This window comes from Pinus tabuliformis, chromosome 5_1 (genome assembly GCF_031772625.1).
Source record: "Pinus tabuliformis cultivar Carrire ecotype Pingquan chromosome 5_1, CPIR1, whole genome shotgun sequence".
NCBI classification, from domain to species: domain Eukaryota; kingdom Viridiplantae; phylum Streptophyta; class Pinopsida; order Pinales; family Pinaceae; genus Pinus; species Pinus tabuliformis.
Genome location: NC_142305.1, coordinates 993,900,912 through 993,913,378, shown reverse-complemented (window position 1 = coordinate 993,913,378; position 12,467 = coordinate 993,900,912). Strand labels below are relative to the sequence as shown.

General features: G+C 38.1%; 1 pseudogene; it reads left to right on the top strand.

Moving 5' to 3' along the window:
* LOC149168050 (eukaryotic translation initiation factor 5A-2 pseudogene) overlaps positions 1 to 10,885 on the top strand; it is a 29,604-nt pseudogene extending 18,719 nt beyond the window's left edge.
* Positions 10,886 to 12,467: the final 1,582 nt, after the last annotated feature.

Below are 12,467 nucleotides of genomic sequence, written 5' to 3'. Positions count from 1 at the left end.
CAGACAATGTGAATGCATGCCGGGTGTTGGGGAGTGTTAGGGATAGGCACAACATTAATTTTTTAATGACTTGGTTGGTTTCCTAAGTCGCAAAAATGGTAAGTCCATCTATAAGGACTTGAAAACTAGGGAGTACCAACATGTGCCAGGAAATGCTAAGAAGTGCTAACACATGCTTGATAGCTAACACATGCTAGATAGTTCCAAGTAATTTTAGGCATTCCAAGTCATGCCAAGTGCTAAGGCATTCCAAGATGTGCCAAGTGTTAGGGTGTGGCACCAACACATGCTAGGGAGTGTTAGTTCCAAGTTCTAGGGAAACACAAGGGAGCACTGGTTTTAAATGCATGGAAATGAATGAATAAGAGTGTGACATAGAGTGTTAGTCAGTACGAGGTGTCTTAAGTGTCAGGGAGTGCTAGGATGTGCTAGGGAGTGTCAAATCATGCCAAAAAATGCAGGGGATGCTAACACGTGCTACATAGTGTCAAGGGATTGTTAGGCGTGCTAGGTGTTATGGCATGTCAAGATCTAAACTTTGTTTCTTAGTTGTTTTACGACGACAGTTGGATGCGAGCCTTGTATTTGTAACTTGTTAAGTTGTGTGAGTTGATATTCAACATGAGTAGCCTAAGATGAGTTATAGGAAGTTCTTAGGTGAACAGTGCATAGTTTAGTTGTAGTAATTGTAACATGGTCAAGCTATTTTTATAGTCAAGTTGTTGTTATAGTTGAGGCAGGATTTCGTTGGGTTCACATGTTGAAAGAAAATGTAAGGGTAGTTGTGAGGTCATGATAGATAAGGAGTGTCAGCGGGTGCTAAGGAATGAAAAGGCATGCTAACACATGTCAGATAGTGTGTCTACATGCCAAGTGTTGGGGAGTTTCAGGGCTAGGCACAAAATTAATTTTTTAATGGCTTGGTTGGCTTCCCAAGTCACAAAAAAGGTAAGGCTATCTGTAAGGGCATGACAGCTAGGGAGTGCCAACATGTGCTAGGAAATGCGAAGAAGTGCTAAAACATGCTAGTTAATTCCAAGGCATGTTAGGCATGCCAAGTCATGCCAAGTGTTAAGGCATGCCAATATGTGCCAAGTGTTAGGGTGCAACGCCAACACATGTTAGGGAGTGTTATGACCAAGTTCTATGGAAACACAAGGGAGCTTTAGTTTCAAATGCATGGAAATGAATGAAATAAGAGTGTGTGATAGGGACTATTACCGAGTTACAAGTGTGCTAAGGAGAGAGTGAAAAGGTATGTTGGGGGCAGTGCCAAGGCATGCTACAATGCTATGGAAGCATGCCAATATGTACGAAGTTCCAAGGTGTGCCAATGCATGCTAAGGAGTGTTAGTGAGTGTTAGGGAACATAAGGGATCACTAGGTCAAAATGCATGGAAATGAATGAATAAGAGTGTGTGACAGGGAGTGTAGCGAGTTCCAGGTGTGTTAAGGAGGGAGTGACATGGTATGCTAGGGAATGCTAAGGCATGCTAGAGTGTGAGGGTAGCATCTGACCAAGATGTGCCAGGTGCTAGGGTGTGCCAACGTGTGCTAGGAAGTGTTACAGAGTGCCATGGAAACACAAGGGACCACTAGGTAAAAATAATGCATGGAAATGAATGAATAAGGTTTTGTGACAGGAATTGTCAGTGAGTTCCAGGTGTGTTGAGGGAGTGACAAGATATTCTTTACAGTCCTAAGGCATGCTAAAGGCCAAGAAAATGATATGACAAGATGTGCCAATGCATGCAGGGAGTGTTAGGGAGTACCACAGAAACACAAGGGAGCACTATTTTCAAATGCATGGAAATGAATGAATAAGAGTATGTTACAGGGAGTGTCAATGAGTTCTAGGTGTATTAGGGAGTGACTGACAAGGTGTTCTAGGTAGTTCCAAGGAATGCTAGAGTGTTAGGGCGACATGCCAAGATGTACTAGGTATTAGGGAGTGTTAGGGAGTGCCATGGAAACACAAGGGAGAACTAAATCAAATGCATGGAAATGAATGAATAAGAGTTTTTGATAGGGAGTGTTTGTGAGTTTTAGGTGTGTTAAGGAGGGTGTGACAAGGTTATATGCTAGGTAGTGTCAAGGAATGCTAGATTTCTAGGGCATGTCAGGGAGTGCTGGGGTGTGCCAAAGCATGCAAAGGTTTGTAGGAGGTGCTAACATGTGCGAAGCGATTGTTAGATGTGCCAGGTGCTATGCCATGTCAAGATGTACACTATGTTGCTCAGTTCTTTTATGGACACAGTTGGACATGAGCCTTGACATGGTAACTCGTTAAGTTGGATAAGTTGAAATTACACATGAGTAACCTAAGATGAGTTATAGTCAGTTCTTATGCGAATAAGGCACAGTCTAGTTGTATTAACTATAACTTGGTCAAGTTGTTGTAGTCGAGGAAATACTTGGTTGGGTTCCCAAGTCCCAAAAAAAATAAGGGTAGTTGTGAGGGCACTATAGCTAAGGAGTGTTAGGGTGTGCCAAGGAATTAAAAGGCATGCTAACACATGTCAGAAATTTCAAATGCATGTTGAGGAATGTTAGGGAGTATTAGGGCATCATAAGGGAGAACTAGGTCAAAATACATTGAAATGAAGAAATTATAAGTGTGTGCGCCAAGGAGTGTCAATGAATTCCAAGTGTCTCAAGGACAAAGTGTGTTAGGAGAAGGTCAGAATAGGAATTGTAGGAGGAAAGCCTATGGCTACAATTATAAGGGGTTGGTTAAATTAGTTTCAGACAAAGGGAGACTTTGGGTTGGGCAGGACACTATTTTGCCAATGACTCAATTGGGTTCCCAAGTCGCAAAAATAGTACAACTATCTATGAGGGCATGACAACCAGGGAGTGCCAAGGTGTGTCAAGGAATGCCAAGAAGTACTAACACATGCTATAAAATTCCAAGGCATGTTAGGCATGCTAAGACAAGCCAACTGCTAAGGCACACCAAGATGTTCTAGGTGCCAAGGTGTGGCATGAATGCATGCTAGTGAGTGTTAAGGCCAAGTACCAAGGAAACACAAGGGAACACAAGTTTCAAATGCATGGAAACGAAGTGTCAGCGAGTTCCAGGTGTGTTAAGGAGGGAGTAACAAGGTATGTTATGTAGTGGCAAGGCATGTTAGAGTGCTAGGGAAGCATACCAAAATGTGTCAAATGCCAAGGTGTGCCAATGAGTGCTAAGGAGTGTTAGGGGGTGCCAAGGAAACATAAGGGAGAACTAGGTCAAAATGCAAGGAAATGAATGAATAAGAGTGTGTGATAGGGAGTGTCAGTGAGTTCCAAGTGTGTTAAGGAGAGAGTGACATGGTATGCTAGGTTGCACTAAGTCATGCTAGATTTCTAGGGTGACATGCAACCAAGATGTGCCAAGGTGTGTCAACATGTGCTAGGAAGTATTAGGGAGTGCTAGGGAAACACAAGGGACCACTAGGTCAAATTAATGCATGGAAATGAACAAATAAGAGTTTGTGACAGGAAGTGTTACTGAGTTACATATGCGTTGAGTGAGTAACAAGGTATGGTAGGTAGTGCTAAAGCATTGCTAGAGGATAGGGTAACATGCCAAGATGTGTTAGGTGCTAGGGTGTGGCCATGCATGCCAGGGAGTGTTATGGAGTGCCAAAGAAACGAAATGGATCACTAGTTTCAAATACATGGAAATGGATGAATAAGAGTGTGTGAAAGGGAGTGTTAGTGAGTTCTAGGTGTGGTAAGGAGGGAGTGACAAGATATGTTAGGTAGTGCCAAGGAATGCTAGAGTTTTAGGGAAACATGCCAAGATGTGCCATGTGCCAGGGTGTGCCAATCCTTTCCATCGAATGTTAGGGAGTGCCACAAAAACACAAGGGAGGACTAGTTCAAAATGCATGGAAATGAACAGATAAGAGTCTATGATACGGAATGTCAGCAAGTTCCAAGTGGAGGGAGTGACAAGGTTATATGTTAGACAATTCCAAGGAATGCTAGAGTGTCAGGGCATGTCAGTGCGTGTTAGGGTGTGCTAGGGAGTGAAATGCATGCTAAGAAATGCAGGGGATGCTAACACACACCACATAGTGCTAAGGGATTGTTAGACGTGCTAGGTTCTATGGCATGTCAATATGTAAACTATGTTGCTTAGTTGTTTTATGGCCATGGTTGGACATGAGCCTTGGCTTGGTAACTTGTTAAGTGGGATGAGCTGATATTGGACATGGGTAGGCTAAGATTTTTTATAGGAAGTTCTTAGGTGAACAAGGCATAGTCTAGTTGTAGTAGCTATAACTTGGTTAAGTTGTTGTAGTCAAGGTAAGACTTGGTTGGGTTCCCAAGTCTCAAAAAATGTAATGGTGGTTGTGCGAGCATGATAGCCAAGGAGTGTCATGGTATGCCAAGGAATGAAAAGGCATGCTAACACATGGCAGATAATTTCAATGGATGCTGAGGAGTGTTAAGAAGTGTCACAGGAACACAAGGGAGAACTAGGTGAAAATGCTTGGAAATGAATGAATAAGAGTGTGTTCCAAGGAGTGTCAGTGAATTCCAAGTGTCCCAAGGATAAAGTGTTTCAAGAGAATTTCATAATAGGACTTGCAGAAGGCAAGCCTATGGTTGTGATAAGGCATGGACAAAGAAATTTCAGATAAATGGAGACTTTGGGTTGGGAATAATATTGTTTTGTTAATGAATTGGTTGGGTTCCCAAGTCAAAAAAAAAGTAAGGCTATCTATGAGGGCATGATAACTAGGGAGTTCCAAGGTGTTCTAAGGAATGTTAGTGTGTTCCAAAGCATGTTAAGGTGTGCCATGAGTGTTGAGGAGTGCCAGGTCTATCTCATTAATAGAATTGATAGATATTTATTATGTATTAAATAATATAGTTCCTACACACACTAGTGGAACTTTATCTAAAGGAAATTTGCTAGATAATAAACCTAATAGAGATGAATCATGTGTTGGATAATAGGAAAACTATATTCTTATTACTTGAGGGAAATGATACACACTAATTACCTCTTAACAAATTGACTGACTCTAACCACTATTGCCTTGGACACATAATGAAACTCGCATAACCTCAAAGAAAAAATCCTTATCTTTTGACAAAAAATATAGTAACAGGTACATATCATCATCAAAAACTCATTGGAATGATCAATAATGATGAACATTTTTTGACCGTCACCAAAAGTAACAAAAAAGAGCATTGGTGAGGGTCAATAAAATATCGTCACTAGAAGTGTCACCAAAGAGAGAATTAATGATGGGCCTTTAACGACCCTCACCAAAAGTGTCACCAAAGAGAGAATTAGTGATGGGCCTTTAACGACCCTCACCAAAAGTGTCATTGAAAATGGCTTTGGTGACAAACCTTAAAGGACAATCGCTATATATAGTTACAACAATGTCTTTTTAAGGACTATGACCATATGTGACATTGGTGATGGACCTTAAAGGTCTGTCATAGGCATGACCCTCACCAATGACCTTTTTGCTTGTAGTGTGAATCAACCTAAAACTGAATTCATCTGTCCCTGGGGTACATTTTCCTACTGGAAACTCCCATTTTGTTTAAAGAATTTTGGTGCCACATTTCAATGGAAAATTGATTAGACTTTTCACGACATTAAACACATCGCGTAGACTTATTTGGACGATCTCCCTACTCATTCTAAATATCGAGTTGATAACCTAATGGATCTAAGGGCCATTTTCTTATGCTGTAGACACTAAAATATACGACTAAATGCACACAAATGTATGTTTTGCATTAGTTCTAGTCTAATTCTTGGTTTTTTTTTTTTTTTTTTTTTAAATTTTATTTCAAAACATGGAATTCGTATTGATCCTCTTAAAGTCCAGGAAATCATCGATCTTCTTGAACTTTCTTCGCTCGTTCAACTTCAACGACTCCAAGGGAAGGCTAGCTTCCTACGAAGGTTTATCCCTAATTACGCTGATTTGACCAAAGCATTCACTTGCTTGATTAATAAATGGGTTCCCTTCCATTGGGACAACACTACTCAAAAAGTGTTTGATGCCCTAAAGGATGTACTGGTTAGGGTATCTCTCTTATATCCCCATGATTACCAGCGCAACTATTTCATGTATCTTGATGCTACCATTTATACGATAGAAATGGTATTGTTATAGGAAGATGATGTAGGGACTGAACATCCCATATATTATCTAAGTCAAAATATTAATGATACCAAAGTAAGATATCCATGTATAAAAGTTGGCTTTGGCAGCCGTTCAAGTCGTTCAAAGGTTCTTCCATTACATATTGCTCTAGAAAAATATGATGGTTTCAGATTGCAACCCTATGACATATATTTTGTCACGTCAATTGTTGGGGGATAAATACTCTAAATGGATCGTCATCCTATAAGAGTTTTCCTTGGAATTCATCTAATCCCATTTAAAGAAATCCCTGGTTTTCACTAAGGTTATGTGTGACCTTCCCTCCCCTGATCCTGAATCAACATCTGACGATTCTATCCCTGATGAGTCGTTGTTTCTAATTTTACCATATGACCCATGGTATGGATACATTCTTATATATCTACACACCCAGACTTTCCGATCTGATGTGTCTTGCTCTGAGCAACAAGATATTTGATACCAAGCCAAAAATTAGATCATTATTGGTAACACCCTTTATCGACGCAGTATTGATATAATTTTACGAAGGTTCCTCACACATGAGGAGGCCAAGAAATTCCCTAATGAATTCCACTCAGGGGCATGTGGCGTTCATTTGTCTGGTTATGCTATCGTGCAGAAGATCCTACGCGTTGGTTACTTTTGGGCTACCATTTTTCAAGACTATATTCTCATTGTCTAGAAGTGTCATGCATGCCAAATTATGATCATAAGACCCATTTGTTTTGGAGAATTTTGTATCTACGGATAAATACTAATTCCCTAGATAAGTAGATGTATCTAGAGCAACAATTTAAAGTGTTTTAGACTTTTCCTATAAGTAATAGATAATATGAGAAGATTAGAAGACCTACTTGTAGTTCTGCTTTCCTTTCGTCTCCCTTGTATTGATCATGTCGCTCCTTCCCATACTTAATACGCTTACGAAGTACCCTGTAAAGACAACAGAAAACAAAGAATCGATCAAAGTACACGATCTATTGAATATAAGTGAAAGGAATCAGATATAATTAACACATATAAGCATTATGAAACAATACAAACATATGGGAAAAAGGTTTGAACACTATATTAGATAGAAGAAGGAATTACAACCATTGGTGTCTGACTCAAAATCATTCCTCCAGCTTGGATCCCATCCACATCACATCAAAAGCATGACAAACTTGTAGCATTACAATACTTGCTTCAAAGCCAAATCTCATAACAACATTATCTCCTTACAATTCAACATAATCCAGCCCCTGATCACTTAGATGAGTGGTCAATTTATAGGAAAATGAAGGATGTTTTGTCATAAATGGTGGCATTGAATGGAATTCCATACTTAGAATTAGTTCCATGGAGGAAGGGATGAGAGGATAGGATGCACCTTAACTCATTCCTCATCCATTTTCGAGCTCATAGGAGTTGATAAGTGAGGGAACCTTCTACATGACTCCAAAAGATAAGAATATTCCCCAAAACCTATGTAAATTTAGCTCATTCTCACCCAACATAGGTGAAAGGAAGCCTAAGTGCTCTACAGAGCACCTTGGCAGTGGACTCAACTACTCTACATCGCACCTTTACAAGGGCTTACCTACTGTTGGGACTCAGAAATGTCATATTTTCATCCACCTTTTTCTTCACTATTCCTCACATTTCATCATCCCATTAACCTTTTATCATATCATTTTCATAAATACATTTGGGTTTCACCTTCTTTATTTTCCATTTTATTCAGTTTTGTATTACAAGTGAATTTATGATTAAATATTAGAAAATATACATATTTTTATATATATCTCAAGAATATGTGAGTTTTGTGATGTGTAGGAAATATGTGAAGAAGACTTCTCAAATATCTCCTCCACCATATTAAGGAGATAATTATGCAAGCCTATTCCTAAGGAGAAAATCATGGAGGATTTGGTTGGCATATCTTATCCATATCTCTTCCACCATATTAAGGAGATAATTATGCAAGCCTATTCCTAAGGAGAAAATCATGGAGGATTTGATTAGCATATCTTATCCAAGATATGTGAGAGATTAGTGGAGGATTCAAAGGGATCATATCTTGTAATAATGGGAAATTAGTTGAGAGTGCTTGAGAGAATATTGGATATGTAATTATGAGATGGTTATCTTCCTCATGTATATAAGAGAGTGCTCTCTCTTCATTTTGATAATAATGAATAATGAATAATGGAAAGGAATTCTTAGTTTTTCATCTTTTATTGTTATGCTTCCATGATTTGTAACTTGATTCTTGTAATACAATTTGAGATAGTTTTATTGTTGTGAGCTCACATATGTTGTTTGTCATTCAATTCTTCACATATTGTACTGCTTTCCCCTTATGAAATTTCCCACTTTCCTAGTTAGTATTTCAATGCCTTCCTAGATTAATTCGAGTTCAGTGATTTAGATTAGATTAGATTAGTTCCACTTCAGTCCTGCATATATAGTGCATGTGTCTTGTAAGTCTGCGAACCTCGGATTGACAAATTAGATAGTTGGGCAAGTACCACAACAAAATTAAACGACTATATTTTCACCCAACATTTTGGTGCCGTTGCCGGGGAGGCACGATGGATTAAAGTTTAGTTTGATTTTTCATGCAAGTGTGAATTTCAATTTCTGCAAGTGTGTTTTATTTTCGCAACTGTGAAGAGTGTTTGATGAATTCATGGTTCATGGTTGTAGTTGAAGAATTTGACTACTCAATTAATGAGAAGTCCTTGTAAGAGGGTTTAATTTAGTATTGAATTCAAGATTATTTCTGTGGTCCTTTTGTTTTTAATTCAGTTTTTAGTGTGCTGATTTGGAAGAGTTTTTGTGAACTAAAACCTTGTAAAAGGATTAAAAACTCAAACAATTATTAACACTTTGTTTTTAGAATCTCTTTCAACATGGTTTTATAATGAGTGTCAGCTTGGAACTACTCACTCAGATCCTTGCAGAAGTCGGGATCTCTTCTTCCCTGGAAAAGGAGATCTTGCAAGAATTGAAAGTTCAACTACTCCCCAAGAAATAAATGAAGATTCAACATCTGAAGAATCCTGCATATCTAATGGTAAACAATCATTCGAACAGGAGATCGAGGAAGAAGAACAACAGATTGGAGAAGAAGAACAGGAGTTACAACATGATCTAAGTGAGAGAAATTGTGCTTATCAAAGCTTTATCGAACAATGGTTCCAGGTAAGTACTAGATTAGATTCATCTTTTTATTTTTTAGTTGATTTGCAGTTACAACAACTAGACTCATTCACTCTTGAATATTTTCATTTTTCATTTGAAAAATTGCTATTGAATCTATTGCTGTTATTGCTACGTGAATGGCTTCATTGGAAGTTTAACTACACATAACTAATTTGTAAATTCTAATTAGTATAGAGTAGGTAGGCTTTCATTTTTAGTTTTTGCTTTCATTTTCAGTTTTTCTTTTACCTAGAATAAGTATGCTCTCCTCTGCGCTTAGTGCGATTGTGAGGATCAGAAAATAGGGATGATTTAGACGACTAATTTCAGGAATAAATAATTTTTTTGCAATATGCTTCATCAAAAACATCTTTCAATATGCAAATCATTGTGTCCATTTGTTAAAAAAATTAAGTCTAGAGAAAGTTTAGTTTCTTTCTAAATTTTAGTTTTTCATTGAAAAAAAACAAAATAATAATCATAAAACCTTCACCCACATCTCAATAATAATAATAATAATAATAATAATAATAATAATAATAATAAAATTTGAAAAGAATTTTGTAAAACAAAACAAAACGCAACGCAATTCACAATAACCAATTGTTTGTGGCCGCATCCAATTTTTGGTCTTCTTCAATCATTCTGATTTTGGCATTCGACATTGAAACTCCATCACCTGCAAGAAATGTTGTCTGCGTCGGGAGCTCCATCACTTCCATTTTAACATTTATAAAGACAACTATCTACACAAGTGGAATAATTATGTGTTTCATGCAGTGCGGTAGAGTAGTAACTGCCTCCTATCAATTACCAAAATCATCGAAAATCATCAAAAATCATCAAAAATCATCAAAAATCTGGGCACAAAATCCTCCAAAATCATCGAAAATCTGGCTTTTTCTGTCCAAGAAACTGACTTTGGTGAACACTTGCAATTTCTCTGTCTGGCCTACAATTTCTATGGGTTCAAGCAATCTCCCTCCTCCTCAGATGGCAGAAGTAACAGTGGGGTAGACACATTCATGGAACGTAGATCCATACTTGGACGGATCCATCTGAGGGAGGACTGATTGTGTGTTCGATTCCCACACCAATGCGGGGGCTTCCAAAACCTTCCCCCAGCAGGCGGGTACCATTCGTAAAAATGGGTACATCGTCATTAAGGCCAGACCTTGCAAAGTGGTTGAAGTATCCACTTCAAAAACCGGAAAACATGGGCATGCTAAGTGCCATTTTGTTGCAATTGATATTTTTTTAATGGGAAAAAACTCGAAGATATTGTCCCATCTTCACACAATTGTGACGTCCCACATGTTACTCGCACTGATTTTCAATTGATTGACATATCTAAGGACGGTTTTGTAAGTCTGTTGTTTGACAATGGAAACACCAAGGTTGATCTCGGGCTTCCTTCTGATGATCAACTACTTACCCAGATCAAAGATGGCTTTGGGGAGGGGAAAGATCTCGTTGTCACTGTGATGTCCGCAATGGGCAAAGAGCATATTTGTGCCCTGAAGGATATTGGTCTAAAGTAAATCTTAACTGCTGAATGCGAAGGATATGCTGTTATCCTTGAACTTTTATTACCCTTGCTTTCAGTGTCGTGCATTCAACATGTTGTTTTTGTAGGCATTTTGTGCACTATAAATGTCGAGGAAGCAATTGAGTAATGCTGGCTACGTGCTACTCTATCATATGTTAAGTTTCTTGGAATCAAGCTACCTACATGCTTGGTTATCTATATCTTCAAACTCTTTTTATCCTTGAAGGTTTTGCGGCATAAGGTCTGCCTCTGAAAATTTTTGCCCGTATGATGCATTTTCACTTTCCTATTTAATTATAAGGCTTTGCGAGAGGATTTAAAAAAATACTAAAAAACAAAAAATAATAATAATCATACAATAAAATTTCCCTCATTCATTTATAAACTAACTTCAACTGTTTTCAATCACTTCTTCTGCAAACCAATAAAAACATTTTGCAAAAGTATTGCACAATCAATTAGTACATTGCATGGCGACATGCAATATTTCTAGTTGGGGGGAAATAAAAGTATGTTGGAATTTATCATTTATTTTTGTGGGCAAGAGTTAGGATGAATATACTAACAAGTGAAATGAGATTGGTGTTATGTGTAGATCAACGAGAAGCTTATGCAGAAAGCTCAACATTACGACACCCTTTTCACCCACAATTAGTGTAACTTCGAAAAATAATTTTAAAAAATGGACATTTCATAAAATATTGAAAATGAGCTAATTTGTTTTTGAGTCACTTCATACAGGAATGATCAATGCATATGGCACACAAAGGTGACAATTTTTATGCAGGAATGGTGCTAAGTTTTTCAGAGTGAAAACAATCTAATGCAAAAGTGATTTTTCGAAATCACAATGAAACATGCATCATTGGACGCTTGAAGGAACTAATTCTTCACTGCACATATCATGACATTTTCCACTACACAAAAATCCTTTTGCGTCATGACTACTCACGCCTAGACCATCCTTATGTTGTAGCAATCTTCCATTTCCTTATCTTTCACGACTTCGTGCACACTTATTTTTCTGAATCACATACATTCCTTTATCCTTTTCAGTTTATTTTTTCCTTCTAGTTTTCCTTTTGAATAAAACTCATTCCCTTTCCATGATTACATTGCCTTGTTTTCCTCACCATGCTGATCCACACTGCTTGTCCGTGAGTTCTTTCCATTTATAGTCCTACCAAATCTTTTTGTACAAACTCGCGTTGACTGATGTGGGATTCCTTAAGGCCCACCTTTCAACAAGTCTTGCCCCATCGACATTAGCACCTTATCTAGGAAATAGACTAGAGTTCATTTTGGGTACCTTGAGACTTGCATGCCTCAATGGCAAGTTCTCTTGCTGACAATCATGGGAATACATCAATGTCCCTTGATCGTCAGATCTTGCAAATGGCTTGACGTCAACCCCTCTATTCACATTTTTCAAGATGTACTTGGGTACCTTGGCACTCATTGACATCAATGGTGAGTTGCCTCGCATTGGTTAACAGAATGCATCAATGGCTGGTAATTCAATGATTTCTTTTCATGCTCGACATCAACACATTCTTTCGCATGATTAGAATTGT